Consider the following 21,014-nt stretch of genomic DNA (forward strand, 5'->3'; position numbering starts at 1 on the left):
TCAGTTCATTCCTCCTCCCTCCTTTTCTCTGTACATCTCTTCCTCCCACTTCTCTCTGTCCATCTCCTCCTCCTCCCTTTCTACCGATTTTACCCCTCCCCTCACTCTGTCCACATCCTCCGCCACCATATCTGTGTCCATCTCCTCCTTCCCCCATTTTGGTTGCTCATCACCTGTTCTCTTCCCAAGCTATCACCCTTACCCCAAATAGTGATGATTGATGGTTCTTACCACCACAGTACTTTTTCAAGGTTGTGAATAATATGTACACCAAGTTTGGTTGAAATCGATCAAGTGGTTTAGGAGAAGATGTGGAACACACATACGTACATACAAACATACGTACATACAAACATACATACACTTTTGTAATTATGCAATAACTGACAACATAGAAATAACAAAACGAAAGGTATTGTGCATTTTACTGGAATAGTTATCAATGAGAAAACTATCTAAACTGACTTCCACTTTTGTTTATTTCTGAAGAAAGTTATAGACCAAAAGTAATTTCTCAGTAATACGAGAGCCATTTGCTAAGACCTGAAACATTTAATCTGCCAATAACTTACTTCATATAAGACACTGAAAGCCTTCACTCCCTTTTTAAAATTTCACCTGGTTAGACAAATTGTATGACCTCGATAGTAATGGCCTGAAAACATTGCCCTTCGAATGAAAAATTTTTAAATCATGAATGAGTAATAATCCGTTCTGACTTGTATTTGTGAGATATGCGAAAGTAGGAATGACTCTCATAGTGCAACGATAAATACACAGGCCTTCCTTATGCTTGCTGTAATATGCATGCAAAGAAATATACAGTATATATTGTCAGCCGATAGCAGGTTATCTGAAGATCAATTTCACAGAAGGCAAAACTTATTCACTAAAGTCTGTTCGCATCAAGTACGACATTCGGCAAAGGATAACTGAGAACATGGGATTCGACCATGGAAACGGAAAGCAGCGTAAAGTTTAGGTTGTTATTTCAGAAACTTTGCACTGTTGTTTTTGTTTACACACAGTTGCGTATAGGCCAAATTTGTGGAACCATATGTTCGTGTTTATCTGTAATTAACTGTCTTATTCTTAATAATCTATTACGTTTATCATGAGTGATAAGTGATTGACTTGCCGTAGAATTGTTAGGTAGGGGCTTTGGTGTGATGGGTGCTGTAGTTTTTTCCATGTGGGTGACTGTAGTGGCGTGAGAATAGGGGCAGTAAATGAGACTCATCAGTGGTTTTGTAGGATTTGTAGTAGAGATAGGAAGATACTAGAACAGGAGGGGAAAATTGCCGCCCGTCAGGCTGAGTTAGACAAGGCCAGGGGAGATCATGACAGGTTAAGGAGGGAGAAGGGTAAAGAGAGGTGGGAAGTGGCAACAGGCAACAGGAGGAACAGGCCTAGAACTTTGTCTGACAGCTTCGTGGTGAATGTGGAAAATAGATTTGACCTGTTGCTTCAGTTAGAAGCTGGTGAGACTCAAGCAGTTGCAGCTGTAGACAGGGCACAACAAACTGTCAGCAGAAAATTGAAAAGTAAGAATGTAGGGAAATCAGTAAAGAGAAAGAAAGTGTTGTCGTTAGGTGGTTCCCATGGAAGAGGTGTTGGCCAACTTTTACAGGATGAACTAGGGTCAAAATACCAGGTCACCTATTTTTTTAAACCTAGTGCTGGTCTGGAGCAGGTGACAGAGGATTTAGGATCACTTTGCAAAGATTTCACTAAGGAAGACACCGTGGTTATAGTGGGTGGGGCAGGTAATAGTATTGACAGAGATCCTGGGTACAGTATAGAGTGTGACCTGGAAAAGATTGCATCAGCATTCGAAGCATACTAGTGGTAATTTGTATCTGTTCTTGGGCGCCATGATCGACCTCATTTGAACTCTTCTGTCAGGTGCAGGGTCACACATTGGTGTGGTACCTGTTGATTCTCTCAATAGGTGGGATTATACTAGGCATGGCCTTCACCTCAACAGGAAGGGGAAGGGTAAACTGGCTGGGAAAATAGCAGGAAGGTTAAAGGGGGGAGGCACTGTCATGAGTGATAAAATACCAGTGGTTATAGGGTTCAGAAAAGATCCTTTTTTACGGTAGCGAGGACAGAAAGAAATCCATTTTTAAGATAGGTTAGTTTGAGAAAGAAACCAAAAAACATGACTCTAGCTTATTACATCAGCATAAACAGCTATTGATTAAGAATTTTCAACAGTCAGCAGATATTTTAACTCTACCCAATTTTAGCTCAGTCAATGTAAAATGTCAGCCGGCCGCTGGTGGCCGAGCGGTTCTGGCGCTAGAGTCTGGAACCGCGCGACCGCTACGGTCGCAGGTTCGAATCCTGCCTCGGGCATGGATGTGTGTGTTGTCCTTAGGTTAGTTAGGTTTAAGTAGTTCTAAGTTCTAGGGGACTTGTGACCTCAGCAGTTGAGTCCCATAGTACTCAGAGCCATTTTTTTTGTAAAATGTCAGCTATTTTTATTGCATCAAAATATTCGAGGACTGAGAAATGAAATTAATGAATTAATTATCTGCATAGATGAATTAGAGTCTTCAAATCCAGCTGACATAATCTGCCTCTCTGAACATCATGTGACCACTGGTATAGAACTTTTAAGTGTTACAGAGTTTAGGTTAGCATCTCACTTTTGTAGATCAGAAAGGAGAAAGGAGGAGTTGCCACATTCATCAGGCACTGTCATACATTTAAGAACATAGCATTCATAAATATTACCTAGAACAGCATATGGAAGCATGTGCAACAAAAGTATAATTTCACAAAAAATCCTTCATAATATTAAGTGTATATCGAGCACCTGCAGGTAACTTTAATCTGCTCATAAACCACCTTGAAGCTGTACTAGCACATTTAACAACCAAAAACAAAGAAATAGTGGTTGCTGGTGATTTCAATGTAGATTTCCTTAAAGACTCTCCAAATAAGAACCTATTTGAGTGTGTAACACTATCATTCAACTTAATTCCCACTGTAAAGTTCCCCACTAGGGTAGCCAATTGCTCAGAAAAAACCATTGATAATATCTTTATAGAAAACTCCAACAAACAAAATTATATTACAAAACCAATAGTCAATGGCCTCTCAGATCATCACATGCAGTTCCTTCTGTTAAATGTTAATACTGAACAGGATATAAAATCTGTTAAATCTGAGCTCAAGAGGGTAATCAGTAAGCCAAAAATCGATTATTTTAGGACACTCCTCAGAGACATTCATTGGACTGATGTTTACAGTGCTCATGGCATGAATGAAAAATATAACACTTTTGCTAATAAAAAGTATATGTTATTCGAACACTGTTTTCCCCCAAGGTTAGAGCAAAGTCTACGAAGAAGCCATGGACTACTCAAGGAATAGGGGTATCTTGCAAAACAAAAAGAAAACTGTATCTGTCAATCTGAAACAGTTCTGATGTTGATGCTATAGCACATTACAAGAAATACTGCAAAATATTAAAGACTGTAATACGGACTCAAAGCAAATATATTACAAGGAAAAGATAGTTATATCAGACAACAAAATAAAGTCTATATCGGATATAGTGAAGGAGGAGACCGGTAGAACCAGACATGAAGAGGGACAAATAGCATTAAGAGTAAATGATGCATTGGTGACAGACGTGTATAGTGTTGCAGAACTTTTTAACAAACATTTTATAACTCTTACTGACAAGATGGTGTTGTCAGGTTCTATAGATGCTGCTATAGAATACCTCAGACCAGACATTTCAAGTAACTTCCATAATATGAATTTGACCCTCACTACCCCAGCAGAAATAATATGCATCATAAAATCTTTAAAATCAAAAACATCTAGTGGGTATGATGAAATATCAACAAAGTTAATTAAAGAATGTGATTCTGAGTTAAGTAACATATTAAGCTATCTCTGTAACCAGTCATTTATCAATGGAATATTTCCTGAATGGTTGAAATATGCTGAAGTTAAGCCACTGGTTAAGAAGGGAGATAAAGAAATAGCATCAAATTTCCGTCCAATTTCACTTTTGCCAGCATTCTCAAAAATTTTAGAAAAAGTGATGTACAATCGGCTTTATAACCATCTTATCTCAAATAACATACTGCCAAAGTCACAGTTCAGATCTCTAAAGGGTTCTGATATTGAGATGGCTATCTACACTTACAGTGAAAATGTGCTTAATTCATTAGACAAAAAATTGCAAGCAGCTGGTATATTTTGTGATCTGTCAAAGGCATTTGACTGTGTAAATCACAATATCCTTTTAAGTAAATTAGAATATTATAGTGTAACAGGAAATGCATCAAAATGGTTCAAATCTTATCTCTGGCAGGAAACAAAGGGTGTTATTAGAAAAGAGACATGTATCAAGCTATCAGGCATCATCCAGCTGGGAACTAATTACAAGGGGGGTCCCACAAGGCTCCATTTTAGGGCCCTTACTTTTTCTTGTGTATATCAATGACCTTCCATCAGTAACATACCAGAAGCCAAGTTCGTTTTGTTTGACGTTGATACAAACATTGAAATAAATAGCAAATCAAGTGTAGTCTTAGAAAGGTCAGCTAATAAATTATTTGTGGACATTAATCACTGGTTCCTAGCCAATTCTTTGTCACTAAACTTCGAAAAAACACACTACATGCAGTTCAGAACTTGTAAGGGGTATCCCACGAGTATGTGCCTAACATACGATGACAAGCAGATAGAAGTGGACAGTGTTAAATTCTTGGGATTACAGCTTGATAATAAATTTAACTGGGAGGAACACACCACAGAACTGTTGAAGCATCTTAACAAATCTCTATCTGCAATGCGAATTGTGTCAGACATAGGGGATATAAAAATGAAAAAGCTGGCATACTATGCTTACTTTCATTCCATAATGTCATATGGGATTATTTTTTGGGGCAATTCATCAAGCCAAGCTAAAGTTTTCTGGGCACAAAAACGTGCAGTAAGAGTTATATGTGGTATGAACTCAAGAACATCCTTCAGAAGCCTGTTTAGTGAACTAGGGATACTAACTACTGCTTCCCAATACATTTATTCCTTAATGAATTTTGTCATTAAAAATATATCACTTTTTCAAACCAACAGCTCAATTCATGGAATCAATACTAGAAATAAGAATAATCTTCACAAGGATTTAAAGTCACTTAGTCTTGTACAAAAAGGTGTGCATTATTCAGGAACACACATTTTCAATAACTTGCCAGCAGCCATAAAAAGCTTAACAACCAATGAAATTCAGTTTAAGAGAAGCCTAAAGGATTTATTGGTGGCCAGCTCCTTGTACTCCATTGATGAATTTCTCAATAGAACCAACTGATTATATATATATATATATATATATATATATATATATATATATATATATATATATATATATATAATTTCGGCTCAATTTCAGTGCAGTAATGTGTTCATTGTAAATAAGTTTATGTGTGTGTGTGTGTATGTGTGTGTGTGTGTGTGTGTGTGTGTGTGTGTGTGTGTGTGTGCGTGTCTGTAAGTACAATCTAAATTCTGCACCAGTTCAGTGCAATAATGTGTTCATTGTAAATAAGTATTTAGTATTGTATTACACGTTTATTACCTTATAAATAAACAAAATACTTTTTTTATTTTAAATTCAGTGCATTAGCATTTGTAAAATGATTCTTTCATATAGCGTTCATTAAAAAATGACGATCATGCCACTTGGGACCTGTGGAACGGTACATTAGCTTATTTGTTTGAGTTGAAAATATTTGTCATTTATTGTTGTTTTTCTGACATGTTCTACATCCTGGAGGACCTCCTCACTACGGATCAGTTGGAATGAAAGTAAATGTAATTTAAAAATAACTGAAAAAATTAGAAATAATGTGGGTGTCCACATAAAACCAGTACGCCACACACCCGAAATTCAAGTAACAATGAACTAAGTAAAAAAGGATAGATAATACTATCGTTAAAATCAGGTAGTTACCTGTTTATAAGAGATAATGGAAGTGGTGCCCGTAGACATCCAGGGTGACTTATTGTGGTGACATTACCAGAAACACACTGTAATTCTGCAGGCGTCATGTTGTTAATTTGTCCAATAATTTTCCGTTTAAGATAGTCTATTGTCCGAGGATTGTCAACATACACTTTGCTTTTTAGTGTGCCCCATGTACAAAAATCGTATGTCGTTAAGTCCGGGGACCTAGGATCCAGAGGGCTCTACTGACAAGTCTGTCTTCAGGGAATACGTTGGTGATGTAGGGCGCGTTTTCGTTGGAAGTGTGAGTGGTTGTTCCATCTTGTTGGAATACTGCATACAGCTTCTCTGCATCTGTTAACTGTGCAGAGAAAGATTCAAATATCTCTAGATATCTGGCACTGTTTACGGTGTAACTGAAAAATATGGGACCAATAATGGGCACGCCGGGCAACGCACACCGAAAATCTGTCTTCGATGAGTGGAGGGGTTCTTCATGCAGAATTTGTCCTGCGACCAGTATCTGCAGTTCTGGGAATTTACATAAGCCGACAAGCGAAACCAGGCATCTGGTATCTGACAAGGAGTCCAAGTAACTGTTAACAACTGATGTTAACAGCCAGTTCTTGATCCTCAAATTTGATCTCTAGCACTACACTCACACGATAGGTTTTGAATTTCACGATGACTTGATGTACGAGATACGCTAACCTGCTGCGATAACCTTCTTACCGACTTGGGAGGACTTGTAATATCCATACGAATTCTGTCTGTAGTTTCAGGGGTCCTCTGTGTCCGTCGCCTATTCCTCTGCACATTCTGAATGGATCCTACAGCCCTCCATTTCTTGTAAAGACCTTGAATAGTTCTGGTCGCAGGGAGTTTCCTGTCAGACTAGTTCGTCTGAAACATTTATTTACGTTCCTTGATGGAGCCTGTCTTCATAAAAATTCCTCCCGCACAGGCCCAAAGGTACCATCCTCAGCCCACAGGCGTCACTGAATGAAGATATGGAGAGGCATGTGGTCAGCACACCGCTCTCCCGGCGGTATGTCAGTTTCCAAGATCGGAGCCACTAACTTCTCAGTCAAGTAGCTCCTCAGTTTCCCTGACAAGGGCTGAGTGTACCCCGCTTGCCAACAGCGCTCGGCAGACCGGATGGTCACCCATCCAAGTGCTAGCCCAGCCCGACAGAGCTTAACTTCGCCGATCTGACGGGAACCGGTGTTACTACTGCGGCAAGGCCGGTGGCTGTCTTTATATAGCCCTTCACAATATCAATTCTCTGTTCTAATGCAAACTGAGCCATTTCTGTAACAACTTAGCAATACGAGCTTCTCATAACAACTGACGCATGAACACAAAGCTGCACTCAACTTTTCGATAAAATGCAGTGTAGCCTACATTCGAGACAGTGTTAATACTTCACAAGCAAGTGAGGCGTACCGGTTTTATGTGGAACACTCCGTACTATTATTCAATAAATGAGCACAAAAATGTATGTAATGAAAATACATAAGTCTTTCACGGTGCCACATAAAATACAATACCACAAATTATCAGAACTAGAACAGAAGGAACGCCATATAATTTCTGATTTCTGTAGTAATATCAAATAAGTGAGAGAGTAACGTGGACTGTGACCTATATTTACTGACGAGTTAATGAAATACCAATGTCGACCCTTCAATAGGGAACAAAGTCTGACACTCGGAACAATAAATTTAATCTTGGTCACAAAGGGAGCACAAGTATAGAGCAGAAATTCCTGTAAAAAAGAGAGTTACGCCAAAGTGCTCTAGCAGGAAACGTTCTCATTCCTGTAGGGTGCGGCGTAGACAGTAAAATAATAACGTAACTAAAGACTGAAATATTGCTCGAGTCACACCAATACCCAAAATGGGAAATAGAAGTAATCCGCCGAATTACAGGCCCGTATCACTAATGTCGATTTGTAGTAGGGTTTTGGAACATATGCTGCGTTCGAAGATTAGCGAAATGCAGGAAGATCTGCAGTGGATAGGCACTTGGTGCAGGGAGTGGCAACTGACCCTTAACATAGACAAATGTAATGTGCTGCGAATACATAGCAAGAAGGATCCTTTATTGTATGATTATATGATAGCGGAACAAACACTAGTAGCAGTTACTTCTGTAAAATATCCGGGAGTATACGTGCGGGACGATTTGAAGTGGAATGATCATATAAAATTAATTGTTGGTAAGGCGGGTGCCAGGTTGAGATTCATTGGGAGAGTCCTTAGAAAATGTAGTCCATCAACAAAGGAGGTGGCTTACAAAACATTCGTTAGACCTATACTTGAGTATTGCTCATCAGTGTGGGATCCGTACCAGGTCGGGTTGACGGAGGAGATAGAGAAGATCCAAAGAAGAGCGGCGCGTTTCGTCACAGGGTTATTTGGTAAGCGTGATAGCGTTACGAAGATGTTTAGCAAACTCAAGTGGAGGACTCTGCAGAAGAGGCGCTCTGCATCGCGGTGTAGCTTGCTGTCCAGGTTTCGAGAGGGTGCGCTTCTGGATGAGGTATCGAATATATTGATTCCTCGTACTTATGCCTCCCGAGGAGAACACGAATGTAAAATTAGAGAGATTCGAGCGCGCACGGAGGGTTTCCGGCAGTCGTTCTTCCCGTGAACCATACGCGACTGGAACAGAAAAGGGAGGTAATGACAGTGGCACGTAAAGTGCCCTCCGCCACACACCGTTGGGTGGCTTGCGGAGTATAAATGTAGATATAGATGTAGATTATGAATTACCTCGAAGAAAACGATTTATTGAACATAGTGAGCACGGATTGAGAATACATCGTTCTTGTGAAACACAACTAGCTCTTTGTACTCATGAAGTAATGAGTGCTATCGACAGCTGATGTCAAATTGATCCCATATTTTTAATTTTCCAGAAGACTTTCGACACCGTTCCTTACAAGCGTCTTCTAACCAAACTGCGTGCCTACGGAGTATCACCTCAGTTGTGCGACTGGATTCGTGATTTTCTGTCAGAAATTTCACAGTTCGTAGTAACAGACGGAAAGTCATCGAGTAAAGCAGAAGTAATATCCGACGTTCCCCAAGGAAGTGTTATAGGCCTTCTATAGTTCCTTATCTATATTAACGACATAGGTGACAATCTGCGTAACCCTCTTAGATTGTTTGTGAATGATGATGTCATTTGCCGTCTTGTAAAGTCATCAGATGACCAAAACGAATTGCAAAATGATTTGGATAAGATATCTCTATGGGGCGAAAAGTGGCAATTGACCCTGAATAAAGAAAAATCTGAAGTTATTCATATGAGTACGAAAATAAATCCTCTAAATATCGATTACGCGGTAAGTCACATAAATTTGAAGGCTGTAATTTCAACTAAATACTTAGGGATTACTATTACAGATAACCTAAATTGGAATGATCACATAGATAACGTTGTGGGTAGAGCAAACCAAAGACTGCGATTCATTGGCGGAACACTTAGAAGGTGCAACAGGTCTACTACAGAGACTGCTTCCACCACGCTTGTCCCCCCTATTTTGGAGTATTGCTCTGCGGTGTGGGATCCGCATCAGGTAGGACTAACGGATGACATTGAAATAGTACAAACACGGGCGGCTCGTTTTGTACTGTCGCGAAATAGGGGAGATAGTGCCACAGACATGATTCGTGAGTTGAAGTGGAAATCACTAAAACAAAGGCGTTTTTCGTTGCGACGGAATCTTCTCGTGAAATTTCAGTCACCAGCTTTCTCCTCCGATTGTGAAAACATTCTGTTGGCACCCTCCTACTTAGGGAGAAATGATCATCATGATAAATCAGGGCTCACACAGAAAAATGTAAGTGCTCGTTTTCTCCGCGTGCCGTTTGAGAGTGGAACGCTAGAGAGACAGCTTGAGGGTGGTTCATAGAACCCTCTGCCAAGCACTTTATTGTGAATAGCAGTGTAATCACGTAGATATAGACGTAGATAGACGTCGGATCTGAAGAAACAGAACGATGAAAATTCCAGGCAGCTTCTATATGATATGACTGGCATTAGCAGTACGAGGGAACATTCCTGTATTTTGTCTCACCACCCATATGGGCAAAGTCAAAGTTTCCAAAGTATAGCATACAGATACACTTTCGCTATATAGCCAAAGATTGTGATGGCTCTAGAAGACGAAAACAGTGCTTAGCATGTTTTTGCCCTTCTTTCAACTCATGTGCAGGTGAATGATACGAAAGACGTTTCAAACAGGCGACATGCAACATCAGTCCTACACTCTTCACACAAAAAAGTCACAGTGTGTATGACAACCTTTCAACGAGTAACAAAATAACTGGCATATAGTGTACAGGCTTTCTGGAAATATGGAAATTTGTGGTAAGTTCCTATGGGACCAAACTGCTGAGGTCATTGGTCCCTAGGCTTACACACTACTTAGTTGAACTTAAACTAACTTACGCGAAGGACAGCACACACACCCATGCCAGAGGGAGGACTCGAACCTCCGACGGGGGAAGCCCCGCGAACCGTGACAAGACACCGAAGACCGCACGGCTACCCCGCGCGGCGGCTTTCTGGGTTAACTGCTTATAAAATAAGTGAAAGCTGTCGTGAACTGCAGGAGAGAAAAATAAACCGTCTTTCATGGAGATAGTGAAGGGTTCCTTGACGGTAGTAAAACTGGGGGTTTTGAATTATTGACTGTTGAACCATTTACCGCAGTTATCCTGTTTTCACCCATCCAAATAAGCAGATCCCACACCTTCTGCTTTCAACCCATTACCTTACCTGAGTAAATGTTTCGCTGAGCATCGTCTTCAGTCGAACCAGAAGATTACGTCATCTGTGTATGTTTATACCGAAGCCATCGTAGAATCCCAAATAAGGCAAGGTAGCTCCTAACTGTAAAAGCGTTGGACACTGTGCGATGTGCAAAAATGGGGGCTGAATCGAAACATAAGTGCATTTTTGACATGAATAATCCCATCATTCAATTGCAGTTCAACGACTTTTCATCTTGCCATTGTATGTTTCTGGGAGGCTCAGCTCCGTCTTCTATAAGTTCGCGTCTGTCTTCCAAGCACCGTAGATTGGCAGACCAGAGCATTGTAGTCTCATTATGGCGATGTATCTTTTATTCGTGGTTCTTCACTGGTACTAACTGGTACAGTTTCAAACAAGGACATCACGCAATGTATATTACGACCATCTAAAAATTGCTCCCTTTCGATTTTTTTGTGAGATATTGGATAATTGCTTTACAAACAAACATAGGATATATTATCTCCATGTTTTTATCATCTATCTATATAGAGTACATTAAACTTATTATATGCACTGCCTTACCTCTGGATCCAGAAGAAGGGTTTCAAAGCACAAAACTAATGATCAGAGTAAAACAAAATGTATGCCAAGGAAAAACATTATGAGAATAAATAGGAAATACGCTCACTTGATATTGCCAAACAGAAGCAGAAAAAAAGAATTAAATTTAAAGCTTCTTGTTGCTTATTGTTGGCCACATTATTAGTGTCTAAATGATATGGATGGCATCTGTTTCTCGTACACCCTATTTCTGTATTACGTATTCAGTCACCAGCGTTGTTGTGTACGACTTCATACACAGTGGCAGCTGTCGAAATAACAAGTAACACATCAAACAGAATGTTTACTTAGTTTGTATTTCTCCAAATGTAAGAAGGCTCATTAAAAATGATGCAACAAGAAATAGAGTCCAGTTTATACAACAGCAACAACGATGGAGCTAGAGCAGCGACTAGGCGGGTTCTGCGTGAGGTCCTGAAACGAAACGGCACCAAGAGAGAGTGGGCTGGGTCACCACGGCTGGCCTACCTGTATCACGGTGGCTCGTGGTTTGGAGCCTCTGGAGGTGTGGCTCAGCGGATGCACACCATTGGGTCCGCCAGATCACGCGCGACCGCTATCGACATCAAACGGAAACATGCGTGACCAACGGAACACCGCCTGTGGGCTGTGGTATCGATACTGATACTGTATCACTTACCCCCAATCCCCTCCACCATCATCGTGTAATGTAGACAAGCTGACGCCGATGGGAGGAGTGGGATCTGGCAGGGAGGTGGCAATGAGGAGATGGGAGCTGAAACTGAGGTTGATGCCGAGCTCCTGAGCTTGCCAGGAACAGCAGAATAAGAATTGAGCAGAGGGCGCACACCCACATCCAGAGGCGGAGCAGCAAACTAAGTCGGAGGTATTTTGATGGCTGCAGAGTGACATAACGTGGTATTTGGGACAGCCGTCGGCAAGAGAGGCCCATCCCAGACGACGGTAGCTGTGGAGGCAGCGACGACTTTGAGAGGGCGTCGACTTCTATGGGTTCTGGGCTCGGCGCCGAGGGCTGCTGCTTTCAGGCAGGCACGGAATCTGAAAGCACAAAACCTGCGACAGGGTCGCGGCATTTACAAATGCGAATTTGGTTCTGGCGGCGTCTCCTCAATCCTTTCGGTCCCTGCTCGAGAAGCATAGAACGTCCCATATGTCATGCAACGGTGCCTCGCTGCCAGTGACTCCGTCCACGATACAATCTGTAAAAGACCGCATCGTTAGTGTGATACTTTGACTGTCCGGGTGGAATGGATGCTGTGTCCTATGGGGGGTACAGGAACTGGAGCAAGGTACCGTGACGCCATCCAGGCAAACGAAAATGGCAATATGTAAAGATGGTATTTGTTCTTTCGGATATGTCCGAAAGAACAGTTACCATTGGTGACCGTGCAGCGCTCTAGAATGAAATTCCTGAGCCACCTGTTTTCGAAGAGCCTGAGGGATAGGACGATCTCTAACAACAAAACGTGGCTGTGCATTGATCTTCATTAAGACGTGGGCAACAAAATTATTGGATTTGCCTAAACCCTCAGAAAACAAATGCTGTAATTCTGCACATAACTTAGCAATACCTCCCCTCACGAGGGTCAAAGGAAGGAACAGAAATTACATTGCCCTGACTCCTTAACACAAACAAATCAAAAGAGAGTAGACCAAAAATATTAGCACTATCTCGGGAAGAAAACACTGTAAATGCCAAGGACGTTGACAAATTTCGAAAAGTTGCAGGAAGGCTACAAGTGCCTAAGACAGGAACGTCTTGGCCGTTTTATGCCGTCAGTCTATGGTGCAATGTGCACAAATTAGATTTGCCAAGCAATTCATAAGTACTACGGCTGCGAAAATTCACTGAATTTCCAGTGTCAAGTTGCCCACGGACTGATTGTCCAGCACTAGTAAGAGAGTCAAAAAATTTGTTGTCTTAACGTAGCACTGCAGATGAGTTGGTAACCTTTCCTGAGCGGTTATTATGCTGTTGTTTTCCACTAACGGCACTGTGGGGCATTGAAAACACGCTACGCACTAAATTCTTCGTTTGTGTGGCCATAGTGTCCGTAGTCGCTTTACAGTTCTTGAGGGTATTTTTGTTCTGTCATTGCAACTGCAAAAATGCGTAATTTTTTTCACCAGACGCGTTTCGTTTTATTGAGGTAAGGCATAATCAGTGGTCTGTAATTAAATTATTTAGATTTAGATTTGCTTTTAGACCTTAACGAACTGTATTTCGACTTAAAAGCAAATCAAAATGTAAATAATTTAATTACAAACCACCGATGATGCTTTACCTCAATAAAGGAAACGCGTCTGGAGAAAAAAATCAATTTTTGTAGTTGCAATGACAGACCAAAAATACCCTCAAGAACACTACACTGTTTGTGATTTAGATTTACGTAAAGAAGTAGCAGAAGGCAGTGCCTTACTTTTCTGTAAGCTCACAGACTGTACATTCCCCTGTTCGCTTCATGTGAGAGGCAAGATCGGCGATCATGTGCCGTATTAGAGCGAGGGCACGACTTCACATCTTGTGCCGGACGTGACACGTGTTGACATGAGTGCTGTGGCCATGGCCAGCCAAGCCGCTGTTTGCGGGCCTGCTGCGAGGCCTGTTTGTCGCAGCTGTCTACAGAACAAACAGGCACTACCTCGAAACTGTCTGCTGCACTTTTGCAGGAATCCTGATAGCCTAGAACATGAATAACATATTGCAAGCGAGAGTCCGGATATTTCTGAATTTGTTCCCAAATTCGCGAGTCAGCTATATTGGACGTGGTGGCATCACAAACCGTGGTATCACTATAATATTTGCCACAGTCACATTTGAATCTACAGTGTCTAGCGAGGCCTTGCAGTTCAGTCACCCACTGACATTATGTCTGTCCTTAATGAGATTTTCACTCTGCAGCGGAGTATGCGCTGATGTGAAACTTCCTGACAGATTAAAACTGTGTGTCGGACCGAGACTCGAACTCGGGACCTTTGACTTTAGCGGGCAAGTGCTCTACCATCTGAGCTACCCAAGCACGACTCACGACTCGTCTTCACAGCTTCAATTCTGCCAGTACCTCGTCTCCTACCTTCCAAAATTCACAGAAGCTCTTCTACGAACCTCCCAGAACTAGCACTCCAGGAAGAAAAGATATTGCGAAGACACTGCTTTGCCATAGCCTGGGGGATGTTTCCGGAATGAGATTTTCACTCTGCAGTAGAGTGTGCGCTGATACGAAACTTCCTGACAGATTAAAGCTGTGTACCGGACCGAGACTCGATCTCGGGACCTTTACCTTTCGCGGGCAAGTGCTCTACCATCTGTAAGCGAAAGGCAAAGGTCCCGAGTTCGAGTCTCGGTCTGGCACACAGTTTTAATCTGTTAGGAAGTTTCTTGTCTGTCCTTGTTGGTTACGCATGATAGGGAATTTGTAATGCGCAGCCGCCACTTATGCCCTACCCTGATAATAGCTTGTAAGCTCCTGCAATAGGATCCCATAGTCTACCAACTTTGGGAAATAACGTTGAGCACGAGCAATAATCCTGTTGTTGCCATTGTGTCCGGCGTCTTTTTTGAAACCATCTGCGGCGTCATGAAACGATTCATCACTTCAAGCAGTTGCGCCATTTGTTGACTCTAAAACCAAATAAACTGAGTTAGATCAACTGCAGGCGGCGCAGCGTCAAATTGCGGCATGGCACCCAGACGATAGTCTAGAATAGCAGAAACCAAGCAAAAACACGACAGAACAGGATAAAAACAACTCGAAGACTGTCACCTGTAGGCTCGATATCTTATCTCAATATGTGTACTACTTTGTGCACAACAGTAAGGAGTGGTGGGCTTCAAAGAGTTGTTGCCACTGCCATATCAGGAAACTGAACAGGAGCAGAAATGATCAGTGAACAAGTACCACAGCAAATAGAAGATCCACTTAACTACTATTTCTCCAAACATATGAAGACTCATTACAAATGATGCAACAAGAAATAGAGTTTAGCTCATGCAACAGCAGTAACGATGGAATCGGAGCAGTGGCTAGGGCGCTTCTGTGTAGAATAGCCACGAGTTGCCTCCTGTATTGCGGCGGCAGAGGGCGGGCGCTCATGGTTCGAGGTCGCTGGAGACGTGGCTCAGTGGACGCGCAGCACTGGTTCCGCTGTAGGCGTCGAACAGAAGCCTGCAATTCCATTAGTAACGTAATGAAGCCCGTGAGATAGTATCGATACGAGATACCACACATGTTTCTTCATTACTGTGCACCAGCTCGGTTGATTTTGCTTTTATCTAGTTGCATCGAATATGCTCTAGCTGAAAATAGAGCTATCTAGCTAGGATAGTAAGATGAAGTTTCTACTGCTCTTTTAATCTCAAGTGATATAAATTTTGTTCTCGTGAAGTATTCAACATATTTTGATAGCATGTAGTTTGTGGCACGATAATGAATGGCTCTAAGCACTATGGCTCTGAACACTATGGGACTTAACATCTGAGGTCATCAGTTCCCTAGACTTAGAACTACTTAAACCTGACTAACCTAAGGACATCACACACATCCATGCCCGGGCCAGGATTCGAACCTGCGACCGTAGCAGCAGCGCGGTTCCAGACTGAAGCGCCTAGAACTACTCGGTCACAGCAACCGGCTTAATGAATGAGACATTGCACATATTGCTAGAATATTCTATATGAATATTTCATCAGATAACTTCCGCCTCTGTTGTTGACTTCATGTGCATTTTATTCAAGGCTACTGATACAAAAATATTCAAACATCCACTGTGTATATCTTTAGCGTTAGCATTCTCATACACACAATTTTACGCAGCATAAGTTTTAAAATGCACAGTTGCTGTTCGCAGTATACTTGGCTTTTTCTTTGCTTTTCTTCGCGCCTGGCAAACCTTTTGAGCGACTCTTGTGAGCATATACAGGGTGGTCCATTGATAGTGACCGGGCCAAATCTCTCACGAAATAAGCATCAAACGAAAAAACTACAAAGGACGAAACTCGTCTAGCTTGAAGGGGGAAACCAGATGGCACTATGGTTGGCCCGCTAGATGGCGCTGCCATAGGTCAAACGGATATCAACTCTCTTCTTCTTCTTCACGCGATCAGGCCCAGAGGACCGCGCGCCACCACAGTTAGAGCTCTCCATCCGTCTCTGTCTTCTGCTATCTGTCTCCAGTTTTCCGTGACTCCCAGCTGCAACAGGTCTTTTCTCACTCCATCGATCCACCTCTTTCTAGGTCTTCCCATTGGTCTGCTGCCTGACGGGATCCAGTCCATTGTGATTTTGGGCCATCTTGTTGCCTCCATTCTAACAGCATGTCCAGCCCATTGCAGTCTTTTGCTTCTCATCACTCCCAAGATGTTAGGCTCCTTGTACAGCTCTTCTAATTCAGTGTTATGGCGTCTTCTCCATTCTCCAGTAGTCTGATCTCAGACTGGTCCAAATATTTTCCTGAGGACTTTCCTTTCAAATGTTAGCAGTCGCTTAAGGTCTTGTTTTCGAGTGCTCCAGGTTTGAGAACCATAAAGTACTACTGGCATTATTAATGTCTTATACAACCGTAGCTTCAACTGCGTTTTTTAAATAGGAACACCCATTTTTACTACATATTCGTGTAGTACGTAAAGAAATATGAATGTTTTAGTTGTACCACTTTTTTCGCTTTGTGATAGATGGCGCTGTAATAGTCACAAACGTATGGCTCACAATTTTAGACGAACAGTTGGTAACAGGTAGGTTTTTTAAATTAAAATACAGAACGTATAAGTACGTGGTATCACGTAACATTCCGCCAGTGCGGACGGTATTTGCTTCGTGATACATTACCCGGACATCAACTGCGTTAATAAATAGGAACACCCATTCTTTTGTTACATATACAGGCGAAATACCCTCAGACATCAAGAAGAAAATAATAATTCCAGTTCCAAAGAAAGGAGGTGATGATAGATGTGAGAATTAGCGAACTATCAGTTTCTTAAGCCACGGCTGCAAAATACTAACACGAATTATTTACAGACGAATGGAAAAACTGGTAGAAGCCGACCTCGGGGAAGATCAGTTTGGATTCTGTAGAAATGTTGGAACACATGAGGCAATACTGACCCTACGACTTATCTTAGAAAATAGGTTAAGGAAACTCAAACCTACGTTTCTAGCGTTTGTAGACTTAGAGAAAGCTTTTGACAATGTTGACTGGAATACTCTCTTTCAAATTCTAAAGGTGGCAGGGGTAAAATACAGGGAGCGAAAGGCTATTTACAATTTGTACAGAAATCAGATGGCAGTTATGAGTCGAGGGGCATGAAAGGGAAGCAGCGGTTAGGAAGGGAGTGAGACAGGGTTGTAGACTATCCCCGATGTTATTCAATCTGTATATTGAGCAAGCAGTAAAGGAAACAAAAGAAAAATTCGGAGTAGGTATTAAAATCCATGGAGAAGAAATAAAAACTTTGAGGTTCGCCGATGACATTGTAATTATGTCAGAGACCAAATGGCTCTGAGCACTATGCGACTTAACTTCTGAGGTCATCAGTCACCTAGAACTTAGAACTAATTAAACCTAACTAACCTAAGAACATCACACACATCCATGCCCGAGGCAGGATTCGAACCTGCGACAGTAGCGGTCGCTCGGTTCCAGACTGTAGCGCCTAGAACCGCTCGGCCACTCCGGCCGGCCATGTCAGAGACCGCAAAGGAAAACAGACAAGTCAGCCGTGGCGGAACGTGCTCTTCAGTCGGGTAATCACATAGTGAAATTTTCGGAAAGTAAAGTTTTATGTACTATGACGAACTAATATCCACGGTTGTATAGAGAAGTCACAGCTGCAAAATACTAACGCGTATTCTTTACAGACGAATGGAAAAACTGGTAGAAGCCGACCTCGGCGAAGATCAGTTTGGATTCCATAGAAATGTTGGTACACGTGAGGCAATAGTGACCCTACGACTTATCTTAGAAAATAGATTAAGGAAAGGCAAACCTACATTTCTAGCATTTGTAGACTTAGAGAAAGCTTTTGACAATGTTGACTGGAATACTCTCTTTCAAATTCTAAAGGTGCCAGGGGTAAAATACAAGGAGCGAAAGGCTATTTACAATTTGTACAGAAACCCGATGGCAGTTATAAGAGTCGAGGGGCATGAAAGGGAAGCGGTGGTTGGGAACGGAGTGAGACAGGGTTGTAGCCTGTCCCAGAAGTTATTCAATCTGTATATTGAGCAAGCAGTAATGGACGTTGAGGTTCGCCGATGACATTGTAATTCTGTCAGAGACAGCAAAGGACTTGGAAGAGCAGTTGAACGGAATGGACAGTGTCTTGAAAGGAGGATATAATATGAACATCTACGGAAGCAAAACAAGGATAATGGAATGTAGTCGAATTAAGTCGGGTGATGCTGAGGGAATTAGATTAGGAAATGAGAGAATGTAGTAGATGAGTTTTGCTATATGGGGAGTAAAATAACTGATGATGGTCGATGGGAAGGAAAGCGTTTCTGAAGAAGAGAAATTTGTTAACATCTAGTATAGATTTAAGTGTCAGGAAATCGTTTCTGAAAGTATTTGTATGGAGTGTAGCCATGTATGGAAGTGAAACACGGACGATAAATAGTTTGGACAAGAAGAGAATAGAAGCTTTCGAAATGTGGTGCTACAGAAGAATACTGAAGATTAGATGGGTAGATCTCATAACTAATGAGGAGGTATTGAATAGAATTGGGGAGAAGAAGAGTTTGTGGCACAACTTGACTAGAAGAAGGGATCGGTTGGTAGGACATGTTCTGAGGCATCAAGGGATCACCAATTTAGTGTTGGAGGGCAGCGTGGGGTGTAAAAATCGTAGAAGGAGAGCTCAAGATGAATACGCTAAGCAGATTCAGAATGATGTAGGTTGCAGTAGGTACTGGGAGATGAAGAAGCTTGCACAGGATAGAGTAGCCTGGAGAGCTGCATCAAACCAGTCTCTGGACTGAAGACCACGACAACAACAACATTACCGGTGTTAAAATGGACCATTTACCAATTGCGGAAAAGGTGGATATCGTGTTGATGTATGGCTATTGTGATCAAAATGCCCAACGGGAGTGTGCTATGTTTGCTGCTCGGTATCCTGGACGACATCATCCAAGTGTCCGGATCGTTCGCCGGATAGTTACGTTATTTAAGAAAACAGGAAGTGTTCAGACACATGTTAAACGTCAAGCACGACCTGCAACAAATGATGATGCCAAAGTAGGTGGTTTAGCTGTTGTCGCAGCTAATCCGCACATCAGTAGCAGACAAATTGCGCGAGGATCGGGAACCTCAAAAATGTCGGTGTTAAGAATGCGACATCAACATCGATTGCACCAGTACCATATTTCTATGCACCAGGAATTGCATGGCGACGACTTTGAACGTCGTGTACAGTTCTGCCACTGGGCACATGGGAAATTACGGGACGATGACAGATTTTTTGCACCCGTTCTATTTAGCGACGAAGCGTCATTCACCAACAGCGGTAAAGCAAACCGGCATAATATGCACGATTGGACAACGGAAAATCCACGATTGCTGCGACAAGTGAAACATCAGTGACCTTGGCGGGTTAATGTATGGAGCGGCATTATGGGAGGAAGGATAATTGGCCCCCATTTTATCGATGGCAATCTAAATGGTGCCATGTATGCTAATTTCCTACGTAATGTTCTACCGATGATACTACAAGATGTTTCACTGCATGACAGAATGGCGATGTACTTCCATCATGATGGATGTCCGGTACATAGCTCGCGTGCGGATGAAGCGGTATTGAATAGCATATTTCATGATAGGTGGATTGGTCGTCGAAGCACCATACCGTGGTCCGCACGTTCACCGGATCTGACGTCCCCGGATTTCTTTCTGTGGGGAAAGTGCTATCGTGATCCACCGACAACGCCTGACAACAGGCGTCAGCGCATTGTGAATGCATGTGCGAACATTACGGAAGGCGAACTACTCGCTGTTGAGAGGAATGTCGTTACTCATATTGCCAAATGCATTGAGGTTGGCCGGCCGGAGTGGCCGAGCGGTTTTAGGCGCTACGGTCGCAGGTTCGAATCCTGCCTCGGGCATGGATGTGTGTGATGTCCTTAGGTTAGTTAGGTTTAAGTAGTTTTAAGTTCTAGGGGACTAATGACCTCAGAAGTTAAGTCCCATAGTGCTCAGAGCCATTGAGGTTGACGGACATCATTTTGAGCATTTATTGCATTAATGTGGTATTTACAGGTAATCACGCTGTAAGAACATGCGTTCTCAGATATGATAAGTTCACAAAGGTACATGTATCACATTGGAACAACCGAAATAAATTGTTCAAACGTACCTACGTTCTGTATTTTAATTTGAAAAAACCTACTTGTTACCAACTGTTCGTCTAAAATCGTGAGCCATATGTTTGTGACTATCAAAAAGTGAAAAAAGTGGTCCAACTAAAACATTCATATTTCTTTACGTACTAAACGAATGAATAATAAAAAATGGGGGGTCCTATTTAAAAAAACGCAGTTGATATCCGTTTGACCTATGGCAGCGCCATCTAGTGGGCCAACCATAGCGCCATCTGGTTTCCCCCTTCTAGCTAGTTTTTTTGTTTGACGCTTATTTCGTGAGATATTTTGCCCGGTCACGATCAATGTACCACCTT

This window comes from Schistocerca nitens, chromosome 8, assembly GCF_023898315.1.
Source record: "Schistocerca nitens isolate TAMUIC-IGC-003100 chromosome 8, iqSchNite1.1, whole genome shotgun sequence".
Lineage (NCBI taxonomy): Eukaryota > Metazoa > Arthropoda > Insecta > Orthoptera > Acrididae > Schistocerca > Schistocerca nitens.